This window comes from Musa acuminata, chromosome BXJ1-11 (assembly GCF_036884655.1).
Source record: "Musa acuminata AAA Group cultivar baxijiao chromosome BXJ1-11, Cavendish_Baxijiao_AAA, whole genome shotgun sequence".
NCBI classification, from domain to species: Eukaryota; Viridiplantae; Streptophyta; class Magnoliopsida; order Zingiberales; family Musaceae; genus Musa; species Musa acuminata.
Window position 1 is genome coordinate 2923393 of NC_088337.1, and position 16593 is coordinate 2939985.

Consider the following 16593-nt stretch of genomic DNA (forward strand, 5'->3'; position numbering starts at 1 on the left):
GCACCGCCCAGCACCCGAGTGCTGGGCGGTGACACCTCCTTGGCTGGGCGGTTGCACCGTCCAGCACCCGAGCGCTGGGCGGTGGCACCGCCTGGCTGGGCGGTGGAACCGCCAGCACCGGGAACCCTAAGAGAATTCAAATTTTGGAGCCCAAAATTTGAATCCTCTTGAGGCCTATAAATACCCCTCAAATCTCAGCTGAGGTTACAACTTTTGAGAAGCATTTTGATTGAGAGAAAAGTCTTAGAAAGTCTTAGCAAGTCTTGTTTTCAATTTGCTAGAGAGTTCTCCTCCTTCTTTCTTATTGAAAATTTGTAAGAGGTTGAGCTGCTTGTAAAAGGTTGTAAGAGGGGTGTTTACCCTTCCATTTCAAGAGACTTGCTAGTGGAAGGTGGGAGCCTCATCGAAGAGGGGCCTCGCAAGTGGAGTAGGTCATTTGACCGAACCACTCTAAAAATCGGCGTAATCTCTGGTTTGCTTTTTATTATTGTCATTTACATTACTGCAAATCTTCTTACTGCTTTAGTTCCTTATTACTCTTGCTGCGCAACTTTAAGAATACGCCTTCAAGTTAAATTTCTCAAGTTTCATTCTTAACGTACGAAAGATTTTGTTAAAATCGAAGTTTTAATCCGCTGCACTAATTCACCCCCCCCTCTTAGTGCCGCTCCGATCCTAACAAGTGGTATCAGAGCCAGGTTATCTCTCATATTTGGTTTAATACCCAAGAGAGATGGCTTACTCCGGCATGCAAGAGGGCCATTCTATTGCACGACCACCTTTGTTTAATGGGTCGGATTACACATATTGGAAGACTCGCATGAGAATCTTCCTCATTTCTATGGACTTTGAGCTTTGGTCTATTGTCGAGAATGGATTTCAAAAATCTTCTCTTCCGATGAGCGAATGGAATGAATCGGAGAAGAAGGTTTTTGCTTTAAATGCAAAGGCTATGAATGCATTGTTTTGTGCACTAGACAAAAACGAATTTAATCGTGTTTCAATGTGTGATTCGGCTTTTGATATTTGGAGAACTCTTGAGGTCACTCATGAAGGCACTAGCCGAGTGAAAGAGTCCAAAATCAACATCCTTGTGCACTCTTACGAACTTTTCCGAATGAAATCAAGTGAGTCCATCGGAGACATGTACACCCGGTTTACGGATGTCATCAATGGACTCAAAGCTCTTGGTAAAGATTTTACTAACTTTGAACTAGTAACTAAAATCTTAAGATCCCTCCCTAAAAGTTGGGATCCAAAAGTTACGGCCATTCAAGAGGCCAAAGACCTTAAAGCATTCCCTCTTGAAGAACTCATTGGGTCTCTAATGACCTACGAAATGACATGTCAAGCTCATGACGAGCTCGAGAACCCCCTTCCAAAGAACAGGAAGGATATGGCACTCAAATCACAAGAAGACCACTTGAAAGGAACATCAAGTGATGAGGACAGTGACAATGACATTGCACTTTTGACTCAAAAGTTTAAAAAATATTTAAGAAAGAACAGATTTAAAAATAATACAAAAAATAAATTTGAACAAAAGAAGGACCAAGTGATTTGCTATGAATGCAAAAAACCGGGACACTACAAGAACGATTGTCCTCAAGCCAAAAAGAGGACATCAAAGAAGAAGGCGTTCAAGGCAACGTGGGATGATTCAAGCGCATCCGAAGAAGAGGAGTCCAACACCGAGCAAGTTGCTCATTACGCGCTAATGGCTTTAGGAGAAGAGGTATGTGATTTACTTAATGAAGATTTATCTTTTGAAGAACTCTCTATCGCTTTTCATGAATTATTTGATGAATGTAGAACTGTTAGCAAGAAGTTAAGTATCTTAAAGAAAGAGCATGCTTTGCTACAAGATAAGTTTGATAATATTCAAACTCCTCCATGCTCTAAGTGTGAGCATTTAGAAGCAATAAAAAATGAAAATTTGATTCTTAAAGAAACCTTAAACAAGTTTAAGGTTGGTAGCAAAGGATTAGATATGATCCTTGCACACAAGGGTCACATCGCAAATAGAAATGGAATTGGATTTGTAAAAGGATTACATCAAAATCCTACCACTTTCATAAAAGGACCTACATTACATGTTTCCTCTTATATGCAATGCAACTTCTGTTGCAAATCCGGACATATTGCTTACAAATGTCCTTTTAGGAAAATGAGTTCACAAAAATTAATATGGGTTCCTAAAGGAACTATAAAGGATTCGATAATAAATAACAAAGTTAGTGGGTCAATTTTTGAGGCACCCAAAATCAAATGGGTACCTAAAAATCATCCTCTTTTGTAGAAAAACCCACAAGCTAGGAGCAAGAGATGGTATCTCGATAGTGGATGCTCAAGACATATGACTGGAGATCCATCTCATTTCTCTATGCTCACTAGCAAAGAAGAAGGGTACGTCACCTTCGGAGACAACAACAAAGGCAAAATCATTGGCAAGGGAACTATTGGTAACAAATTTAGTTTTTCCATTGATGATGTTTTACTAGTTGATGGATTGAAACACAATCTCTTAAGTATAAGTCAACTATGCGATAAAGGTTATATCGTTAGGTTTGAATCAAATATGTGCATTATTGAAAAACCAAATCATAACATGACTATGATTGCTTTAAAACAAAATAATGTCTATACCATCAATCTTGATGAACTAAGTAATGAAATGTGCTTCTCCGTCGTAAATGATGATGCTTGGCTTTGGCATAGGAGATTAGGCCATGCAAGCATGAAAACAATATCTAAGATCTCATCTCAAGAATTAGTACGAGGAATTCCAAATTTAAAGTTTATTAAGGACAAAGTATGCGATGCATGTCAACTAGGCAAACAAATAAAAACAAGCTTCAAACCAAAAAATCAAATTAGCACTACTAGACCATTACAATTGATCCATTTGGACTTATTTGGACCAATTGATACAACAAGTCTAGGTGGAAGCAAATATGCTTTTGTGATTGTGGATGACTACTCTAGATACACTTGGACCTATTTCTTAGCTCACAAAAGTGATTGCTTCAAGTGTTTCTCTAAATTTTGTAAACTCACTCAAAACGAAAAAGGCTTCATGATTTCATCAATTCGGAGTGATCACGGTGGTGAATTCCAAAACCGTGACTTTCAAAATTTTTGCGAAAGTAATGGGTACAATCACAACTTCTCAACTCCAAGAAATCCTCAACAAAATGGAGTAGTTGAAAGGAAAAATAGAAACCTACAAGAAATGGCAAGAACTATGTTGAATGAACAAAGTTTACCTAAGTACTTTTGGGCCGAAGCTGTAAATACGGCTTGCTACATCATGAATAGAGTCCTAATAAGACCATCCTTATCCAAAACTCCCTATGAATTATGGAATAACAAAAAACCAAACATCTCCTATTTTAAAGTTTTTGGTTGTAAATGCTTTATTTTAAATGAAAGGGATGCTTTAGGAAAATTTGATGCTAAATCCGATGAAGGCATCTTTCTTGGTTACTCTTCCGTTTCTAAAGCTTTTCGGGTTTTTAATAAAAGAACTTTAGTAATTGAAGAGTCTATTCATGTAGTTTTTAATGAAATTTCCGATTTAAAGAAAAATGATTTTGATGATGATCTTGGTTTTGATAATTTGAATTTAAATGAACCCTCTCCTCAAAATAGCCATTTGAATGCATCTTCTTCCGAAATTTCTTTACCAAAAGAATGGAAGTATGTAGATGCTCATCCAAAAGAGCAAATTATAGGAGATACATCAAAAGGGGTTCAAACTCGTTCTTCTTTCAAAAATTTTTGTGCTAACGCCGCCTTCCTTTCTCAAATTGAACCTAAATGCATTGACGAAGCCTTAAAAGATGATTTTTGGATCATTGCAATGCAAGAAGAATTGAACCAATTTGAGAGGAATGAGGTATGGAAGCTTGTTCCTAGACCAAGTGACCACTTAGTCATAGGTACTAAGTGGGTCTTTAGAAACAAGCAAGACGAAAATGGTATTGTGGTTAGAAACAAGGCTAGATTAGTGGCCAAAGGTTTCAACCAAGAAGAAGGTATCGATTACGAAGAAACCTTCGCTCCCGTGGCTCGATTAGAAGCCATAAGGATGCTCCTTGCCTATGCTAGTAGTAATAATTTTAAACTATTTCAAATGGATGTTAAAAGTGCTTTCTTGAATGGTTTTATTTCCGAAGAAGTATTTGTCGAACAACCTCCCGGATTTGAAAATTCTCTTCTTCCTAATCATGTATTCAAATTGACTAAAGCTCTCTATGGCTTAAAACAAGCTCCTAGAGCTTGGTATGAAAGGCTTAGTTCCTTTCTTATTTTAAATAATTTTACCAAAGGCAAGGTTGATACTACATTGTTTATTAAACATTTTGAAAATAATTTTCTTATTGTGCAAATTTATGTTGACGATATTGTGTTTGGCTCTTCGGATAAATCACTATGTGAATCATTTGCCAAATGTATGAGTCTTGAATTTGAAATGAGTTTAATGGGTGAATTAACCTTCTTTTTGGGATTACAAATCAAACAACTTAGTGATGGTATATTTCTTAACCAATCCAAATATACATTAGAATTGTTAAAACGATTTAACATGGATAATTCAAAAGCAATAAACACCCCTATAAGTACTGCGACTAAGTTAGATATGGATGAAAATGGTGAAAGTTTCGATCAAAAAACATATAGGGGAATGATAGGTAGTCTACTCTACCTCACTGCGACTAGACCGGATATTATGTTTAGTGTAGGACTTTGCGCTAGGTTTCAATCTAATCCTAAATTATCTCATCTTAAGAGTGTTAAAAGAATATTTAGGTATCTTAAAGGAACTTCAAATTTAGGATTGTGGTATCCAAAATCTGAAAATTTTGATTTAATAGCCTATGCGGATGCCGATTTTGGCGGATGCAGAATAGATAGAAAAAGTACATCCGGAACATGCCAATTTTTAGGACATGCACTTGTTTCTTGGACTTCCAAGAAACAAAATTCAGTTGCACTATCTACGGCAGAAGCCGAATACATAGCTGCAAGTGCATGTTGTGCACAAGTCATTTGGATGAAAAATACATTAGAAGACTATGGAATTCACTTTAAAAATATTCCCATAAAATGTGATAATACTAGTGCCATATGTCTTACTAAAAATCCAATTCAGCATTCTAGAACTAAGCACATCGACGTTAGGCATCATTTCATACGCGATCATGTCCTTAACAATAATATTGTTCTAGAATTCATTGACACAAAGCATCAATTAGCGGATATATTCACAAAAGCCTTGAATGAAGACCAATTTGAATTCATTAGAAGGGAATTAGGTATGTTAAATTGTCCCTAAACAATAAACTTGTTTGATTGGATTTTCCGTAAAGTTTTTCATCTTCTTTCCATCTCTCATTCCATATGACATGTTGTGAAATCTCGAAATCGACTTTGATGACTTGATAATGAATTTCAAGTTAGCGATTTGATTTAAATAAGTTTTATCTAAATCATAATCTTGATCTTGCAAAATTGGAATCACAAATAATATCTTTTGGCATTCATGAATTGATACTTACAAATATGAAAGTATTGGCAATTCATGACTTGAATTTGATTGAAACATTGTATGCTTAAATTAATCATTCTCCTATGTTTCAAAAATTCTTTAAATGCCTTATGTGATGATTAAAAAGTAATGTTGAGATTTTCATGAATTTGACGATTTGAATGAGTTTGTATTCGAATTATGATCTTGACTTCGTGAAATTACTACTTGAATTTTTTTATCCCAATCTCTCTCTTATACATCTACAATTTCTGTTATTCATAGGAAGAAGAGATTAGATAATATGAATGCATGCTGAATTTTCCTCTAAAATGAACTCTGCGTAAATATTTTTGCATACTTAATTTTCAATGATAAAATCGTTGTATGACAAAATATGTGCTTCAAGTCTCATTTTCCTTTTTGTTGATGACAAAGGGGGAGAAAAGTGATGACTTATATCATTCTTAATAGCATGACAAAATATGAATTGCAAAATCCTTGAGAAAAGTGATCGATCGATGATTATCTTATATGCCTTGCAAAATCCTTGAAAATATTGTAAGATTGATTGATCATATTGAATGCATGTCTAAAATGTATAATCATGCAATTCAAGTTGAAAATCTTTATCTCTTGTCATAGTAAAATTTGTCTCTTATCTTTCGACTTGAAAAAGATTTTTATCAAAGTTTCGCATTTACATTATGCTTAATGAGAATAACGATAAGTTCTACGGTTAGAGCTTATAGGTTTATACTTGAATTCAATGATGAAATTCAAGTGTTTTATCTTCTCATAATATGGCATATAGATAGGGGGAGTTACGTTTAACTCCGTCATCAATTGATTGTCATCATCAAAAAGGGGGAGATTGTTGAATCTCGGATTTTGATGATAAAATCAATTGATGGGTTATTTGATCTAATCCATATTATTGAGTTAAGTGTGCAGGATTAACTACGATAACCAGAAAACACAAAGCGAGAATACCGGAGTCAAGTTCGATGGACGTTTAAGAGTCCGAAGAATCGTCGGAGATGCTGCCAGAACCAACCGAGAAGAAATCGGGAACCTGTCGGAATTTTCGGAAGTTCGCCGAAGAGATCGTCGGAGGTTCACGGAGATCACCGAGAAGGCTCGGCTACTCATTAAAGTCATCACAAGTTCGGGAGCTTGCTAGAAGCCCGTCGGCAGAAAGTTCGTCGGAAAGCTCGCTAGAACAAGACTCGACGTTCGCGGTTGAAAATTTGCTTAGGATGTGTTTTGGTTATGTAGTCCACTTGTAATTAGGATTAGGATTAAGAGATAATCCTATATCCTGGTTAGGGGCCAACTGGGCCCAAAGTCAGAGTTGGTTTAGGCTAAAAATTAGGCTAAACCAGCGAACTAGAGAGCCAAGATTGAAGCCCAACTAGTGGCTGAAAACACTGTAGTCGGGCTGAAAACACTGTAGGCGGTGGCACCGCCTAACTGGGCGGTGGCACCGCCCAGCACCCGAGTGCTGGGCGGTGACACCTCCTTGGCTGGGCGGTTGCACCGTCCAGCACCCGAGCGCTGGGCGGTGGAACCGCCAGCACCGGGAACCCTAAGAGAATTCAAATTTTGGAGCCCAAAATTTGAATCCTCTTGAGGCCTATAAATACCCCTCAAATCTCAGCTGAGGTTACAACTTTTGAGAAGCATTTTGATTGAGAGAAAAGTCTTAGAAAGTCTTAGCAAGTCTTGTTTTCAATTTGCTAGAGAGTTCTCCTCCTTCTTTCTTATTGAAAATTTGTAAGAGGTTGAGCTGCTTGTAAAAGGTTGTAAGAGGGGTGTTTACCCTTCCATTTCAAGAGACTTGCTAGTGGAAGGTGGGAGCCTCATCGAAGAGGGGCCTCGCAAGTGGAGTAGGTCATTTGACCGAACCACTCTAAAAATCGGCGTAATCTCTGGTTTGCTTTTTATTATTGTCATTTACATTACTGCAAATCTTCTTACTGCTTTAGTTCCTTATTACTCTTGCTGCGCAACTTTAAGAATACGCCTTCAAGTTAAATTTCTCAAGTTTCATTCTTAACGTACGAAAGATTTTGTTAAAATCGAAGTTTTAATCCGCTGCACTAATTCACCCCCCCCTCTTAGTGCCGCTCTGATCCTAACAAGTGTCACATTAGGTTTTTCTTGGAGATCTACTAGAATTCTTTGAAACCAGATTGTTTGACAAGTTGTACTTGTAACTGTAATATACTTTGCCTGAGAGCTTAAGAGAGCAATGCATTCTTACTTTTTTGTTGTCTATGAAATCACACCTAAGTTAAGCATAAATCCTAAAGTGTTTTTTTTTTTTTTATCATCTACACAAACAACCCAATCACTATTAGTATAATAATACTCCTTAATATATCTAAGAACTCTTTTAGCTGGCTTTAGGAACTTATTGATTCTAAATGAATTTTTGCTTCGTTCACCACAATTAATTTTTTTTTTTTTTTCTAAATCCTTATTAGAACCCAAATTAACAAAGATAACATAGACTACAACTCCTTGTCAATTTTAGCCTTTCTCTCCTTGGACTTGTAAGTAAGGTCTTTCGTTTCTCTTAATCTTTTCATATTCTTCCAAGAGTCATATCCGTATTCTCTTCTTTTTCTTATGAGTCATTAGTTGCACCTTCCTTGTTATCCTTGGTCTCTTCGGATAATATTGACTTTTCTATTCCTATATCTTCTTAATTGCAAGCTTATTATTATCAGAGTTTAAGGCCTCATCATTTTTCTATACAAGCATTTCATCAACTACAGTTTCCTAATTACCATAACTTGTATCATGACATTTTATCTTATAGTCGTCATGTGAGATAGTTTGCATAGGCCTATAAAAATTCAGATGATCATAGCTTTTATGCCATAATATCGATTTACCAGTAACAATACTAGCCAATGCATGTAAGGAGAAATTCAAAAATAATAAGGAAAACATATTATTTTTTGTCATCCTTACTGTTACTATCAAATTTTTTTATTTTTATTTATCATAAATCCAATATTTTTTATCATAAAAAATAGCATAATATCCTTTTCTCATTAGTTGCCCTATACTAATGAGATTTTATTTTAAAATAGGAATAAATATCACATCATCAATTTTTTTTTACTATATTTGATGTTTACAATAATTATTTCCTTTTCCTTCCACTTGAACCTTATTGTCATTTTCTATCTGTACTATAGATATAATTGAATCAAGCATTTGAAATAAAATTTTATCCCTTGTCATATGATTACTGCATCCACTATCCAAAAACCAAACAGATCTATATTTAAAGAAAATATTTTCTTCATCCTTTTTTTACTATTATTTTCTTAATGATAATCTATTCAGTTTTTATTTCGACAATCTTTTTCAAGATGGTCATATTTTTTACAATAAGAACTAAGAGGATTATTTGGATTTTTATTTTTATACCAATAATTTTTTTAATATATCCAACTTTTTTACAATAAAAACATTGATGGATTTCCTTATTATCTTCATTAGAGTTCCTCTAGCCCTCATTTGATTGGCTTCGTCCCCTACTTCAAACACCAGATTGTCCATGACCTCTACCATTTTGAACTCTCCCTTAAGATCTAATTTTTTAAATTTTTTTATTCTTTTTCTAATTTATCTTTATTTGAAGAGCATATTCTAAAGTTTTATTTGAAGATCTATTCATTTTTTATTTATGAACTAAAAGCGAGCCCATAAATCATAAAAAGATAATATTATTATATCTTTAGCTTTTTCTATACTAGTAGATATCATATCAAATTTTAGAGATACATTTCGTAAAACTTTTTCAATTATAGTTTGATCTTTTAGATTTTCACCATAAGATCTCATTTGATTGACAATAGAAGATACTTTTAAGAAAAAAAATCAATGATAGATTCAGAATCTTTCATTATAAGAGTTTCAAATTTACGTCAAAAAATTTGAAGCTTTGAAATCCTTATCTTATTTGTGCCTCCGAACATACTTTTGAATATTTTTCAAACTTCTATTGATGTTGATCCCGTCATGATTCGGGAAAATAAGAACTCATCTATTATTTGTTGTAGCATGTAGAGGGCTCTTGTATCTTTCTGTATATTCTTATTCAATTAATCCTTTTAATCTTTAATAATATTTGGATCTTATAGATCATGCTCAACAAAATTATTTTCTATCAAATTTCATAATCCATGTGAAATAAATAGATTTTTCATTTTAACAATCTTAAATTGATAATTTTCACACATTTGGAGATAGGAAAAAGTTGATTAGGATAACTTAATCCAATGCTTGCCATCTTCCTTTTTTTTTTTGGGATCTATTGTTCTTTTCATTTTTTTAATCGACATACTCATGTTTTTTTATTTATCTAAATCTATTTTTTATACTTTATTTCATATAATCCTAACTATTTCAATTAATCTTATCAAATATTTGGCTTAGGTGTAGCTTTTCTTCCTGCACATTTTGATGATGAGTCCAACTATGTTCACTTATTATGTCTGGAGTCTAATTTTATAAATTCTTTTATAATTTTCTTCGAGAAATATACTATCCATATACGATAGTAAAACATTATAATCTCTCTCACTTAAGTGTCTTAGGTCATCTACATTATTATCATTGTATATCTAATGCATAGGTGTGATACCGAAAAAAATACTCATAAGATGACACTGAGAAGTAACTCGTATACGCATGACAACAAATATTTGCGACCACTGTTTAGTCCTTAACCTTTGGAGCTTTGCTTGCTCGTGTTGGATTTGGTAATGAGGTAAGAGGAGAAGTGTTACCAGGTGGTCCACAGCCACTTGACAAAGAACAAAGTATTCATGAAGAAGGTGGGATGGAAGAGACAAACCAGTTTGCTGCATCTTTTAATATGACCTCCATTGACATACGAGATTAATGACACCAAGTTTTTTCCCACCCTTGTAGAGAATGTTCGAATCAAGCTGGAAAAGGTTTATATAGCACTCTTAGTATCTAACACCAGAACACACACAAACACACACAAAAGGTAAACTTGTTGATGGAAACAAATCATATAATGTGTTCTCCACAGGGCATCATGATTAGCAAATGTCCTGTTGTCATCTCATAATGAGACCATTAGAGTGCCTGCAACCTTATTTGGATTTCGATCCTGAAATCTTGGAGAATAGGAAAAAGTAGGATGTGATCTTGTCTTTGTACGATGGACCCAACCCTTCCTAAATTATTGATATCATGAATATGATACAAACCTTCATAAACACCCTTGTAAATCCTAAAAGGACTTCTTGATTACTCCTTCAGAATCTTTTAGGGTATGTGATTATATAGAAATGATGAATTCGAACAATGCAAGTATTTTTCTTCGGTCGATATCAAAATTACCCAATTTGAGCTATGAGTAAAGATGATTTTATTTATTTATTTTGAGGAAGAACAATGCAATGACTCAAATCATAATCTAATTCATTGATCTGTGCATTATTGTGAAGATTAACCACCTTGAATAATTAAAACCACAACTACATGAGTATTAAAATCATAATCTAATTCATTGAATCATCAAAACCACAATGTGGGGAGCTCAAGCACGATGGAGGAAGATTGTTGGTTAGAGATCACAACTACATGAGGTGAGATTAGTATGTAATATTCACATGCGATGATATAATTCCATATGGACAAGCGAAAAAAAAGAAGAAGTAAAATTGTGGTATTCTATTTCCCATGAACAATCCCACAAGATGGTGAATAGGTCAAGAATATTCAAAATTGAACTTCAATGTCACACATGAATAGGATATATATATATATATATATATATATATATATATATATATATATATATATATATATATTTATTAGTCCTTTATTACTAACTTTACATATAATTCTTACAATCATTTTAGGATTGAAAATTAGAGTTCATTCTTTTATAAATATCTCATGTAATATTATAAATAAACCTAATGCACGACGTTAAGTAACTCACTAACCATTCCTAATTTTTTTCTAGAGAGGATGAGAAAAAAGATAAGAATTCATGATTCATACGATAACTCAATTATCTTGTAATTGATCTCATATGTAGAATTTAATTTTCTTCATGGATATAAAAAAATATTAAATCACGTTAATCTTATGTCGATATACTTTTTTATTGTTGATATATGGGATTCTCTTTTGGTTTTAAGCCTTTTTCTCCCTTCCCACCACTAATAATATACTGGGAAACATGGATTATTTGACAGAGTCTGTTCAAAACAACATCACACATAAGGAGTCACATAAAATGATAAAAACTATGCAGTAAATGAAGTTGATAATTAAAGATTGCAATTGCTAGCTTTTGGTCTTATTCCGGTCATAACAACAAAGACCCAAAGCAGACCACAAGCTACAGTACAAACGATGGGAGTAAGACAAGAAAAAATGTGCACCACAAGGTACCATGTCCTTTAGGTTATCTCAAGTTTGCATCCATCTTATGGACTCATTCCACAGCCTCCTTGGCACAAATTAATTGCCTTAGAACAGTGGTGCACATATTTTTGGATACATAAGTGAATGTCTACCTAATAACTTTGGGAGAGGGGAGGAAGGAGACAGCCAAGTTATAAAGACTTGTTTTAATCTAAGTTGACTTTAGGGCTAGGCAAGTCTTCAAGAACCCTAAGGCAGGCATACACATAAAGTAGATGCTTGATATCTACCTTTCAATGCGATAGCTGGCCACGTAGAATGCTTCGAAGTAGCTGCTGCGTACAATATGTTTGGTGGTCATGGCCGCTCTCTGAGCGCTGTACGAAGGTTGCATAGAAGACAGAGACATGAGTTTCAAATGAGTGGTTGGATATAATGAGCAGATCGAGAGAGAGAAGGAGATGGATGGATGGTGGGATAGAGAGAAGATGAAGTAGCTGAGGTCAGGTGGTAACACATTGCAAGTGAACAAAACAACAGCAGCAACAACGGGGACAGTGGGAGCATTTACTCTCCCCGGTTCTTTTTTCCCTCGATTTCCTCTCACCATCTCTGCACCGACAGGGTTCATCATAGCTCGGTGTCCTCATGCGGCACTTGAGTTGGAGATAGAGAGAGAAAGAAGTACAGAAATGGCGGAAAGCACACTATGTGTAGGGCTGGCAGTGGGGAGTGGGTTGGTGTGGTGAGACAGGACAAATTGCTGAATTCTCGTATAACGAGTAACTCATGATGCTAAAGCTCATTCAATTGGACTGACGACCACCCCCACCACTTCGACCACCGGCGTCATACCATTAAAGAGTTAGCTATAGCTACTCGCTGATCTCTGATATATCTCTACCCTTTCCTGCTAACTCTAAGGGGGGGGAGAGAGAGAGAGAGAGAGAGAGAGAGAGAGAGAGAGAGAGAGAGAGAGGTCTATGGACTTTGGCATTAACCACTTCTGTAGCTACTCGAGCGAAGGACGCGAGTCCTCGATCTATCATAGCTCAATAACAACACCAAAACAACGTCATTAATGGTCCCCCAAGGGAGGGAATGTTGAGCTGCAGGCAGTAGCTCCCCATGGGAGGGAGGCTGGCTGTGTGATTTACGCATGCATGCGTGCACACATTGGTAAATATGAATTGCTCGTCCCTGTCACCCAGCGAGGTTATGAAAGGTAAACATAGGGCTACGACAAGGTTAGGTTTGGCATCTCCATGGCAGGCGGGGGATGCAAGAGGTAAAGGTGAAGAAGACATATTGAGGAGCAAATGTGTGTGGGCTTGGCGAAGTGCAGGCTTTAGTGTAAATGGAGAAAGGGGGGAGGGGATCACAGTGAAAAAAGTTGCAGCACAAGTTAGGAAAGCGGGGAGGAGGGAATGGTTGGATTCCATGTGGGCGCTTTGCTCGGTTTTGGACCTCCCTCTGGGGTGGTGAGAGGTTCTTGGTCGGACGTAACTCCAACCTGCCTCGGTCTACGCGATGGAGAATGTGAAGCAATTGATATTGTTTAGATTTAAACCGGCTCGAAAGAGGGAAGAGAGGTTTTCGAAAAGGACAGAGGTGGTAAAGAAGAGAGAGAGAGAGAGAGCGCGCGGAGGATCTGTGTCTTCTGCCGCTGTCTGCTCTTTTGTTACTGAGTGAGAAGAGGGGGGTGGCGTGAAGTCAAATCACAAAAAGCGTGAGGCTTTTGTTTTTGTTTCTCTTTCTCTCTCTCTGTCTCTCTCTCTCTCTCTCTCTACTCCTCGCAAGGCCAGCAGTTTGGCTGTTGCATAGGACTCAAAAAGACAAAAATGTCACCCTAAGGAGGCGGAGACGGAGGCGGAGGGCGGAGCCCCCGTCCACAGTACCAGACTTATATTACCACCGCACTGCAGCTATCTGAGCTATTGCCCGGGAGGCACAAGAGGGGATCCGGGAACTGGGAAACCCAGGCTTCCCATCTCTCTTTCTTGCTGTTCTTTTTCTTCTCCTTCTCCTCCTCCTCGTTACTGCGAAAACTACAGCTGAGTGTGCTGGGAAAGCCAAGAGGTCCATGCAAACGTCCCTTTCTCGCTCCTCTCCCCCACCTCTGCCGCCCCTGCCCTCTCTCTCCTCTCTCCCCCTCATTGGAAATGACGACCACTAACATTCTTGCTCTCTCTCTCTCGCGCTCTCTCTCTCTCTCTCTCTCTCTCTCTCTCTTCTAAGTTACAATAGAAGGCATCTCAGTTACACTGAGAGGGAACACATGGGGGAGTCATTTTCACCGTCCACTGCGGTGCTCCGACCGATGACATTACACCAAGAAAGCACCCTACGCCTTCGGTGCGCGCTTGATGAAAACGACGTCGGCCAGATAGTCCATATCGATCCAACTCATGCACCTTTCCCTGTCTCCATTGGCCTCCCCACTGTAACATGTCGACGCCAGCTTCTACAGGGCGCGTGCCTGTTCCGCTGCGGACCATGTCTCGCTCTCCTCCCACCCTCGCTCGACCACGGGCACAAGTCCCGCTAAGAGCTTCTGCTGCTGCCTCGTATCATCCCCTCAGGGAGGCGAACTCCATAACACCGGTCCAGCTCGTGTTTCCCCTCTCATCCTCGTTTCCAATGGCCAGACCGAGTCGTCGACGGCATACGAAAAGAACTCAATGCTCCCAGCCACAACTCAAGCCACGACTTGTTGCATCCCAAGCATTTCCTCGAATTCTTCATTTCATTCTATTTTAATTTATTCTATATTCTTTTCAATTACATTCATAAAGTTTTAGTTATGTCAGATCACCAGCCTTATTAGAGAGTTATCCTTGACGACATTTGTATTACCCTACGATACAAGACACGATCAATCCTCCATTAATCGCGATGACCAATTGAAAGTAATTTTCTTATTCATCCACTAAATTTAATTTTATCATATATATATATATATAATTCCAATATCTAAAATTTTGATTATTTAGTCTCCTTCAGCTATTGGAAAACAAGTGTTAATTGAACTCTAAGTTGCATTAATGTCCTATAAAACTAATTATGATATTAAAAATATTTTATATTTTTAATACTGCAATTGTAATTTTTATTGGATAACCCTATATGTGTGCAAAATTAATTTTGTTATCTAGAAATTGTGTAGAAGGCAGTCTCACTAAAATACTGCAATTTTGAAAAGCCGATAATTAACCTCGAATGTTTGATAGACTTATTGTTGATCAACCTAATTCATAGTGATTCAAGAGAATATAGTTGATTTATCAATAAAATAAATTTTATTACACATATATAATAAGTTGTCATATGTTAGCATTGCGAGTAAGCATAGCGAGACATGATATCTTCGTTAAGCCAGAGCGAGTATGATAGTCATTCAGATTTTTTTTATTTATCTTTTAATTTGTTATCATTATTTTCTTTTTTCTATTCCTCAAAATCATATCGATTACTCATCTTACATAGCTTGTAAATAAATGATAAGATACATCTTATTGATATTTGAAAATTAATTAATATCCTCTTACATGATAAGAGAATTATTTACCTCTATGAAATGATTGACTCATTCAAATTCACATGAATTATCCAAATTCATGTTATTAATGTGAAGTAGGCTATCCAACTCCTTGTCTCATGGTATACAATTACAACCCTCTTTCTACATAGACAAAATGTTGATGCTCTTAGTAATCCACACTTGACTATCCACAGCAAAGTGAAGCAAGGGAACATCATGAGCTCCATTAGATGAGAAACATAAAAGTCACCTAAAAGAGAAGCATACAAATAATTCACAAAGGATCAATATGCTCTACATCAAGGAAGGTAAAACAAGGTAGTGTGGCGCACCCCGTGATTTAGATGAAGCTTAATGAAAAATGTAGTTTATACTAATAGAAAAAAAAATTGGTTTAAAGAAGATATGAGCTAAAATTTGTCGACGCGATGAAGTCGTCGCAATGTTTTAGCAATAGAAATGCACTTTATAGAGTTTTTTTTATTATTGAAATATCAATCCAGATGCTTTCTCCATTTCCAGTTTCTAAGATATGGTTGAATTAGCTGATACATCATAAAAATTAAAGTTGGAGAATTTTAGAAAATTTGATTTCTTTGAACAAATATTCTGATGTAGACTTCCATCAGTAAAGCCAAAAAAAGATCAAATTAAATGTTGACAGTTTATCAGTTCATCCTGGTGTAGGAGGCATCAATTTAAGTGATACAGGAAATGGTTAGCATGCATTTTTCATGCATCAGCAAGAACACACTGAATAGTGTTCAGAAAGACTATTCCATATCACTGATTCAGTCAGATTCTTGTTTTATTAAACAATGTCTGTAGGGGGAAGAAGGATCAAATTAGAAGAAAATTACATGTCTTTATTTGTGGGGGGTAGCTGTACTGTGTGTGTGTGTGTGAGAGAGAGAGAGAGAGAGAGAGAGAGAGATAGAGGGAGAGAGAGAGAGGGTGAGTTTGTTCCTTGGGCCTATATCTTACTCTCTGTCTCACGCAGTCTGAGCCATCTCATCTCCAACACTTCTTTGTTCTTTGTTTGTTTGATCTCTCTCTGTCACACACACTCTCTCTCTCTTATCTCCTT